Source organism: Pristis pectinata, chromosome 23 (assembly GCF_009764475.1).
Source record: "Pristis pectinata isolate sPriPec2 chromosome 23, sPriPec2.1.pri, whole genome shotgun sequence".
Lineage (NCBI taxonomy): Eukaryota > Metazoa > Chordata > Chondrichthyes > Rhinopristiformes > Pristidae > Pristis > Pristis pectinata.
The window spans coordinates 7,496,360-7,504,840 of NC_067427.1; positions in this window are offsets into that span (position 1 = coordinate 7,496,360).

An 8,481-nucleotide genomic window follows, 5' to 3' on the forward strand; every position below is an offset into this window, starting at 1 on the left:
TGTTCACGTTTGTAAACAGTCAACATAGAACACTACAACACAGTACAGGCCCTTCGGCCCACAATGTTGTGCTGACATTTTATCCTGCTCTAAGATCTATCTAACCCTTCCCTCCTACACACACCCTATTTTTCTATCATTCATGTGTCTAAGAGTGTCTTAAATGTCCCTAATGTATCTGCCTTTGTTGGAATATCTGAATCTGTTTAACGATTCACACTGTGGTCATGCAGAGAATCCTGATATTACACTATCTTGCCTGATAAACTGGAGCATTCCTAGCTCCATACAGCATGGACTTGGGCCCCTTGGCCCACTGAGTCCACACAGACCATCCAGCACCCATTTATACCAATCCCATTTTATTCTCCCCACTTTCCAATGGACTGCACCCAAATTCTACCACAAACTTACACACTAGGGCCAATTTGCAGTGGCCAATTAACCCACTGACCCACATGACTTTGGGGTATCGGAGGAAACCAGAGGAAACTCATGCAGTCACAGGGAGAATGTGCAAACTCCACGCAGGCAGCACTGAAGGTCAGTATTGAATCCAGGTCACCTGAGCTGTGAGGCAGCAGCTCCACCAGCTACTTATAACTCTAAATATCTGTGTGCAAAGAAGATTAACGAAGATGTTGCCTGAACTCAAGAGCCTGAATTAAAGGGAGAGCACGGGAAGGCTGGGACTTTATTCTTGGAGTGCAGGAGACTGACGAGTAACCCAGGCACGGTAGCCTAACAGTTAGCATAATGCTATTACAGCGCCAGTGACCCGGGTTCAATTCCCGCCACTGTCCGTAAGAAGTTTGTACGTTCTCCCCGTGTCTGCATGGGTTTCCTCCGGGTGCTCCGGTTTCCTCCCACGTTCCAAAGACATACCGGTTAGGAAGTTGTGGGCGTGCTATGTTGGCGGCGGAAGCGTGGCGACACTTGCGGGCTGCCCCCAGAACACTCTACGCAAAAAAAGATGTATTTCACTGTGTGTTTCGATGTACATGTGACTAATAACGATACCTTAAGATATCCTAAAATCATGAGGGGCATAGATAGGGTGAATGCACACTGTCTTTTTCCCAGGGAAATGGAATCAAAAACAAGGGGGCATAGGTTTAAGGTGAGAGGGGAAAGATTTTAAAGGGATCTGAGGGGTAACTTCTTCACACAGAGGGTGGTGCGTAAATGGAATGAGCTGTGATTGAGGAACAGGAAGTGGTTGAGGCAGGTACAACAACATTTAACGGACATTTGGATAGGTACATGGATAGGAAAGGTTTAGAGTGATATGGGTTAAATATGAACAAATGGGACTAACTTAGATGGGCATCTTGGCTGGCATGGCCCAGTTAGACCAAAGGGCCTGTTTCCATGCTGTATGACTCTATGATTCTAAAGCTTTGGTGCTACTGAGGTGTATAAGCACCTCCCACTGGTTCACTATTCCATGTGCATATGTGTGACGGAACATCTGGTTTCCTGCTTCTCTGGCATCTTCTGGCATCTTTGCTTTGCTGCCAGATTGTAACCCCAACCAGCAAGCCATGGGGATCCTGGAGAGGAGATAAAGGAATTCAGACATGAGGGTATCCTGTTTCAGATGGGATGGGGACTGTCAGTGGGATACGAGCTGGAAGGAGTTTAGAAGCCAGCAGTCACTGAGACCATAAAACAATGGTACACATTTAGTCCCACTAGTATCTTGGCTACAAATTTGATTAGAGCATCAGAAGGAAACCCCAATTTGACTGGCTAAATATTCCAAGTTTGGATTTCAAGGAAAACATAAAATTCCCAAGGTGCGATGCAGAGAACCATCTGACCTTTAGACCTGTCACCCTGCCTAGGTTACAGTAACAACAAGCTCCAAAGCTGAGAAGAGACTACAAGTTTACAGGGTTAACCCTTTCCCACCAGGTTTATCATTTCTTTTAATAAGCTTATCCCTTCCCAAATGCTACCAAATTATGTCTGGTCTGAACTTCTAGTCCCGAGGGAACTGTAAGTTCAAACAGTTTGGTTTTATGAAGGTTATTTTGGGGAGACTCAAGGGTGAGATGGAAGAGTGTCAGCTTTTGGGTTCAGACACTGCACTCTTTGAAACAGTCTGGTCAGATTTAGGGGACCCCATAGCACAGAAAATGAACTTTAAATACATTGGCCTTTATTTCCAACCATTTCCCGGAACAGGCAGTAATTACAGACATACTAATCACTGCATTGTGATCACAGCCTCGGCTATAATGGGACAGAGCGTGACACTATAATTGCATGTTTGGATAACAGCAATTTTTAGTGATCTCTCATAATTTCTCGCCCTAAGACATTCAGAAGTCTCCAAGAGCTTATTGTTTCTCTGAGTCACCGTGATGATGCCAGCACGTGGATCAGTTTACAGGCAATATGCACATGCCAGTGAACACCTCTCTGAACATCAAGCAGGTTCCGCATCCCTTAAATCACGGAGACGGACTCTTTGTCAGTCACGCAAGTGAACGCTGCCAAATGACAGGAACAAGGGAGCTATTCTTGTCAACAGGATGAAAGGTTTTAGAATTGCAACATTAACTGTGTGCTAAGCTCTTGCTGCCCAGATGCGTGTTTATATAGTCGTTGTTGTAACCCACATTTTCCCTGCTTCACAACCAATATCACATTCTATAAGGTTTTACAATAACCAAGAGAAAATAATCAAAGAGCTTACCACTGCATCTGATTCTGTCCCTGATCAATTCCCCACAAAATTGGTTAGAAAATTTAACATAACCATGCAAGTAGTACTCAAATATATAAAATTGTGAGAGGCATGGATAGGTTAGATACTCAGAGTTCTTTTTCCAGGGTGGAAATGTCAAATACTATAGGGCATAGGTTTAAGGTGAGAGGGGGAAAGCTTAGACGAGATGTGCGGGACAAGTTTTTTTACACAGAGAGTGGTGGGTGCCTGGAATGCGCTGCCAGGGGTGGTGGAGGCAGATACAACAGCAATGCTTAAGAAGCATGTAGATGGACACATGAACAGGCAGGGACTGGAGGGATATGGATCACGTGCAGCCAGATGTGCAAGTTAAATTGGCATCACACAAAATGCTGGAGGAACTCAGCAAGTTGGGCAGCATCTGCGGAGGGAAATGGACGGTCGACGTTGAAGATGAAGTCCAGATGAAGGGTCTCGACCTGAAACGTCAACTGTCCATTTCCCTCCACAGATGCCTCCTGACCTGTTGAGTTCCTTCAGCATTTTGCCTGTTGCTCCAGATTCCAGCATCTGCAGTCTCTCTTGTCTTTAAATTGACATCATGGTCAGTACAGACATCGTGGGCCGAAGGGCCTGTTCCTGTTCTGTACTGGTTCTATGTCCTATGTTCTTGACACTTTCAGTTCCTCTCTGTGATTCCCTTCCATTACTCTGCGAGGTAATGAATACGAAACAACAACACAATGGCACTTTTCAGATTTGAGTAGGTGTTAAGTACTTCACTTCCGCTTCCCAAAGCACCCCAATGGATCAATGGAAATAATTATTTTTTCTTAGCGGTTTTTCAACATTCCCAGATCAGACACGTGCACAGGAAGGATATAGAGCAGAGTTTCCTTCACACTGCTCCTAAAGAACACTGCAGTCTCAGTCAGTACACTGAGCAAACATGTGAAAGTACCCTGTAATAACTGTAACAAAAAGGCAATGAGGATACGTTAAAAGAAAAAAAGACTTGCACTTATATTACATTTTTTTACAATATTCCAAAGCACCCTATGGTCAAAAGGCTACAAAATTGAAGCCCATGGATTTAAAAGATCGTGGATGGGAAATTGGTATGAAGGCAGAAGACAGGAGAGTGGTAAATGGTTGTATTTCAGAATCAGATTTATTATCACTGACTTAGATGACGTGAAAATTATTGTTTTGCGGCAGCAGTACAGCGCAAATTACAATAACTTACAAAAATAAATAAGTAGTGCAAAAAGAAGGAATAATGAGGTAGTGTCCATGGGTTCATGGACCGTTCAGAAATCTGATGGCAGAGGGGAAGAAGCTGTTCCTGAATCATTGAGTGTGGATCAACGAAGACCAGGGTCCTGAAGTGCAGACTGCCCTCCAGAACACTCTACACAAAAGATGTACTTCACTGTGTGTTTCGATGTACATGTGACTAATAAAGATATCTTATCTTATCTTACCTCCTTCCTGATGGTAGTAACCAGACAAGGGCATGTCCCGGATGATGAGGGTCCTTAGCGATGGCACTACTTTCTTCAGGCACCACCTCTTGAAGATGTCCATGACGTTGGGGAGGGTCGTACCCATGGTGGAGCTGGATTTCAGGTTGGACTATGGGTGAGAGACAATGGTGTTGGGTTCTTTCATAATTGGTGACCTAGACATTGACGTGCAAAGGTCGAATTTCCAAATTTTCAGTTGACAAACAGTTTGGAAGTGTGGTAAATAGGAAAAACGATAGTGACAAGCTGCAGGAAGGCATTGATAGGCTGCTGTCTGGGCAGACAAGTGACAGATGAAATTTAGTATGCAAAAGTGTGAAGTGATACACTTTGGCAGAAAGAATAAGGAGTTACGATGGAGACTAAATGGCACAATTCTGCAGGAACAGAGGGAGCTGGGTGTATAGGGACATAAATCCTTGAAAGTGGCAGGGCATGATGATAGAGAGATGAGCAAAGCACTTCTAATGCTGGGATTCATGCTGAATGGAGTACTAAAGCAGTGGAGTTATGTCCTGCACAAAACACAGCCTAAGCCACAAATAGAGAATTGCATCCACTGCTAGTCACAACCTTTAGGAAGGGTGTGAAGGTCGCAGAGGGGGTTCAGAAAGAATTCCAGGGATGAAGGCTGAACGCTCGACAGGAGAGGCTGAGGTGGTCCTCCTTAGAGCAAAGAAAATTGACATGAGAATTGATAGAGGTAGATTTTATCACAGTGGGTTTAGATATCCAACCCGTGCCCTCTTCCCAATGCTGCCATCAGGCAGGAGGTACAGGAGCCTGAAGACCCACACCTCAAGGTTCAACAACAGCTTCTTCCCCACTGCCGTCAGGTTCTTGAACCAACCCGAAAAACCCTGACACTACCTCGGACTATATTTCTAATTTTTTCTTTCTCAACTTGTACTAATGTTGTTAATTAATTTCAGTCTTAAGCTTCATGTCTGTAATGTACTGTGTTGCTGCTGCAAAAGGCTAACTTTCATGGCAATCATACCCTGGGTAAATATATGCCTGTGACAATGAACTTGAACTTGAGAGAGGGCAAATAAAAAGAAGATGTAGACACAAGAGAAGGCAGATGCTGGGATCTGGAGCCAAAAGCAAACTGTTGGAGGAATTTAGCGGGTCAGGCAGCATCAGTGGGATAGTCTATGTTTCAGGTTGAGACCCTGCATCGGGACTGACACTGTAGAGGAGAGATAGCCAGTGTAAATAGTTGAGGGGGGAAGGATGAGGCTCCATTTGCCCATCAACCCTTCCTCACCTGGATCGACCCACCACTTTCGAAGTCTTGCCTCAACCCCTCACCCCACCTCTTTAAGATAAGATAAGATAAGATTTCTTTATTAGTCACATGTACATCGAAACACGCAGTGAAATACATCTTTTTTTTTGCGTAGTGTTCTGGGGGCAGCCCGCAACTGTCGCCACGCTTCCGGCGCCAACATAGCACACCCACAACTTCCTAACCCGTAAGTCTTTGGAATGTGGGAGGAAACCGGAGCACCCGGAGGAAACCCACGCAGACACGGGGAGAACGTATAAACTCCTTACAGACAGTGCCTCTTTCTCTTTCCGCAGATGCTGTCTGACCCGCTGAGTGTTTCCAGCACTTGCAGTTTTTTTTATTTCCAGTAAAATCAGGAGCTTTGTTCCATCCCACTCAAGATTGTAATTTATCTGTAAAAATCAAAAACTCCAGATTGTTATACATGCAAGTTGATAGCTCGTTAAAATTGATAGTGGATAGGGTAGTGAAGAAGGCATTTGGTATGCTTGTCTTCATATCTTGACACAAAATGTTGACTATCCCTTTACCTCCACAGATGCTGCTTGACCGGGAATAATTAGTGGGGAATGGGATTTCTCTGAATGCCGGCATAGACTCAATGGGCTGAATGGCATCTTTCTATACCATAAGACATGGAGATTTCTGCATTCAAGTCTCTTGGGTTGGAATTAAATACCCAACCTTTTGATCTTCAGAAAGAATAGATGTTTGTCTGGGCCACTCGATAACAATAACCAGTTAGTTATAGAAACGGCAACAGCCTGCTTATTCTCTATGAATTTATCTGTTGGTGCAGCAAGTTTAGTCTGAAGTGAATGGGGTGTTGCACAGAATTTGGAAAAAAGTCGAGACACAGTTAAGTTAAACAGTTTGAACTCATAAAATTGTGGTTTTACAAAGAACTCATCAACAGAAGAGGTTTCCAAAAATATATGTAGTCAGATAATAAGTTGAACTTGTTGCATTGACATTTTCAATTCCTGTATTCTGTGTGCACACCATCACTTCGTTGAGAAAGTCATAGAGTTCAACAGCACAGAAACAGGCCCTTTGGCCCACCCTGTCCATGCCGACCACCCAAGACACTAATTGCATCTACCAGCACTTAGTCCGTAGCCTTGGGACATTTTACATTCATGGGAAGAAACAGATGGAACTTTGCTTTAAACTTTGCTTCCCAAGAGCACCAGAAAGTAGGAGCAGAAGTAGGCCACTGGGGCCTTCAATACGATCATAGTTGATCCACCCCAGACCAGTTCCCAAAGCCCTCAATTCCCCAATCTTTCAAATATTTATCTACCTCCTCTTTAAATACCCCCAATGATCCCGCCTCCACATCCTTCTGAGGTAGAAAATTCCAGATGAAATACACGATGATGCTGGAGGAACTCAACAGGCCGGGCAGCATCTGTGGAGAAAAGCAGGCGGTCAACGTTTCGGCTCAGGACCTTTCTTCAGGACTGAAGATAGGAAAAGGGGAAGTCCAATATATAGGAGGGAAAAGCAGAGCAGTGATAGGTGGACAAAAAAGGGGAGGTGGGGTGGGCACTGGGTGGTGATAGGTAGATGCAGGTATGAGATGGGCAGGTGTGGGGGGAGGAGGGGAGAGCAGATCCACCGGGGGATGGGTCAAAGCTAAGGAGAGAAAGGAAAAAAAGATTAGGAAAAAAGAGGCTAGGATGCGGAAGAAGAGAAGCATGGTGGGGTGGGGTGGTTGGGGAAGGGGGGTGGAGGTGGGGATTACCTAAAGTGGGAGAATTCAATATTCATGCCAATAGGCTGCAAGGTTCCAAGACGGAAAATGAGGTGCTGACCCTCCAGTTTGCGCTTGGAATTCTCCTGGCAGTGGAGGAGGCCGAGGACTGACATATCAGTGATAGTGTGGGAGGGGGGAGTTGAAGTGACTGGCAACGGGGAGATGCAGATCACGAGATGAAATGCAGAAAATTCCAAAGATTCACCGACCTTTGATGAGATGCAGAAATTCCGAAGCACCGCAGTAATAAGTGACGGTCGACTTCTGTTATAACTATGCCCCCTCATTTCAGACTCTCTCGCTTGTGGAAGCACCTCAACATCTCCCCTGTCATGCCCTCTGAGGATCTGACATGTTTCAATATGATCACCCCTCATTCTTCTTCTGCACTTTGACCCTAGCAATTGATCAGTGACATCAGTGACGTTAATCTCTGGGGTGATGCAGAATGGGCAATACTTCGATATATTGCAGCTCTGGTCAGACCACACTTGGAGTATTGTGTTCAGTTCTGGTCACTTCATTATAGGAAGGATGTGGAAGCTTTAGAGAAGGTGCAGAGGAGATTTACCAGGATGTTGCCTGGATTGGAGTACATGTCTTTTGAGGATAGGTTGAGTGAGCTCGGGCTTTTCTCTTTGGAGAGAAGGAGGATGAGAGGGGACTTGATAGAGGTGTACAAGATGAAAAGAGGCATAGATCGAGTGGACAGTCAGAGACTTTTTCCCAGGGCAACAATGGCTAACATGAGGGTGCGTAATCTGAAGGTGATTGGAGGAAGATATAAGGGGGATGTCAGAGGTAAGTTTTTTACACAGAGTGTGGTGGGTGCGTGGAACGCACTGCCGGAAGAGGTTGTGGGGGCAGATACATCAAGGACATTTAAGAGACTCTTAGATAGCCACATGAATGATAGAGAAATGGGGGGCTATGTGGGAGGGAAGGGTTAGATAGATCTTAGAGCAGGATAAAATGTCAGCACAACATCGTGGGCCGAAGGGTCTGTACTGTGCTGTAATGTTCTATGTTCTATATTTAGACGATAGGTCATGGACCAGACACTCTGTTTCTCTCTCCACACGTGCTGCCCAACCTGCTGAGGATTTTCAGCATTATGATATTTCAGATTCCCAAAATTCACAGTATTTTAATTCAGAAAAAAATATCTTAGTGTGTACTTTCATGTCACCCACAGAAGTGATCT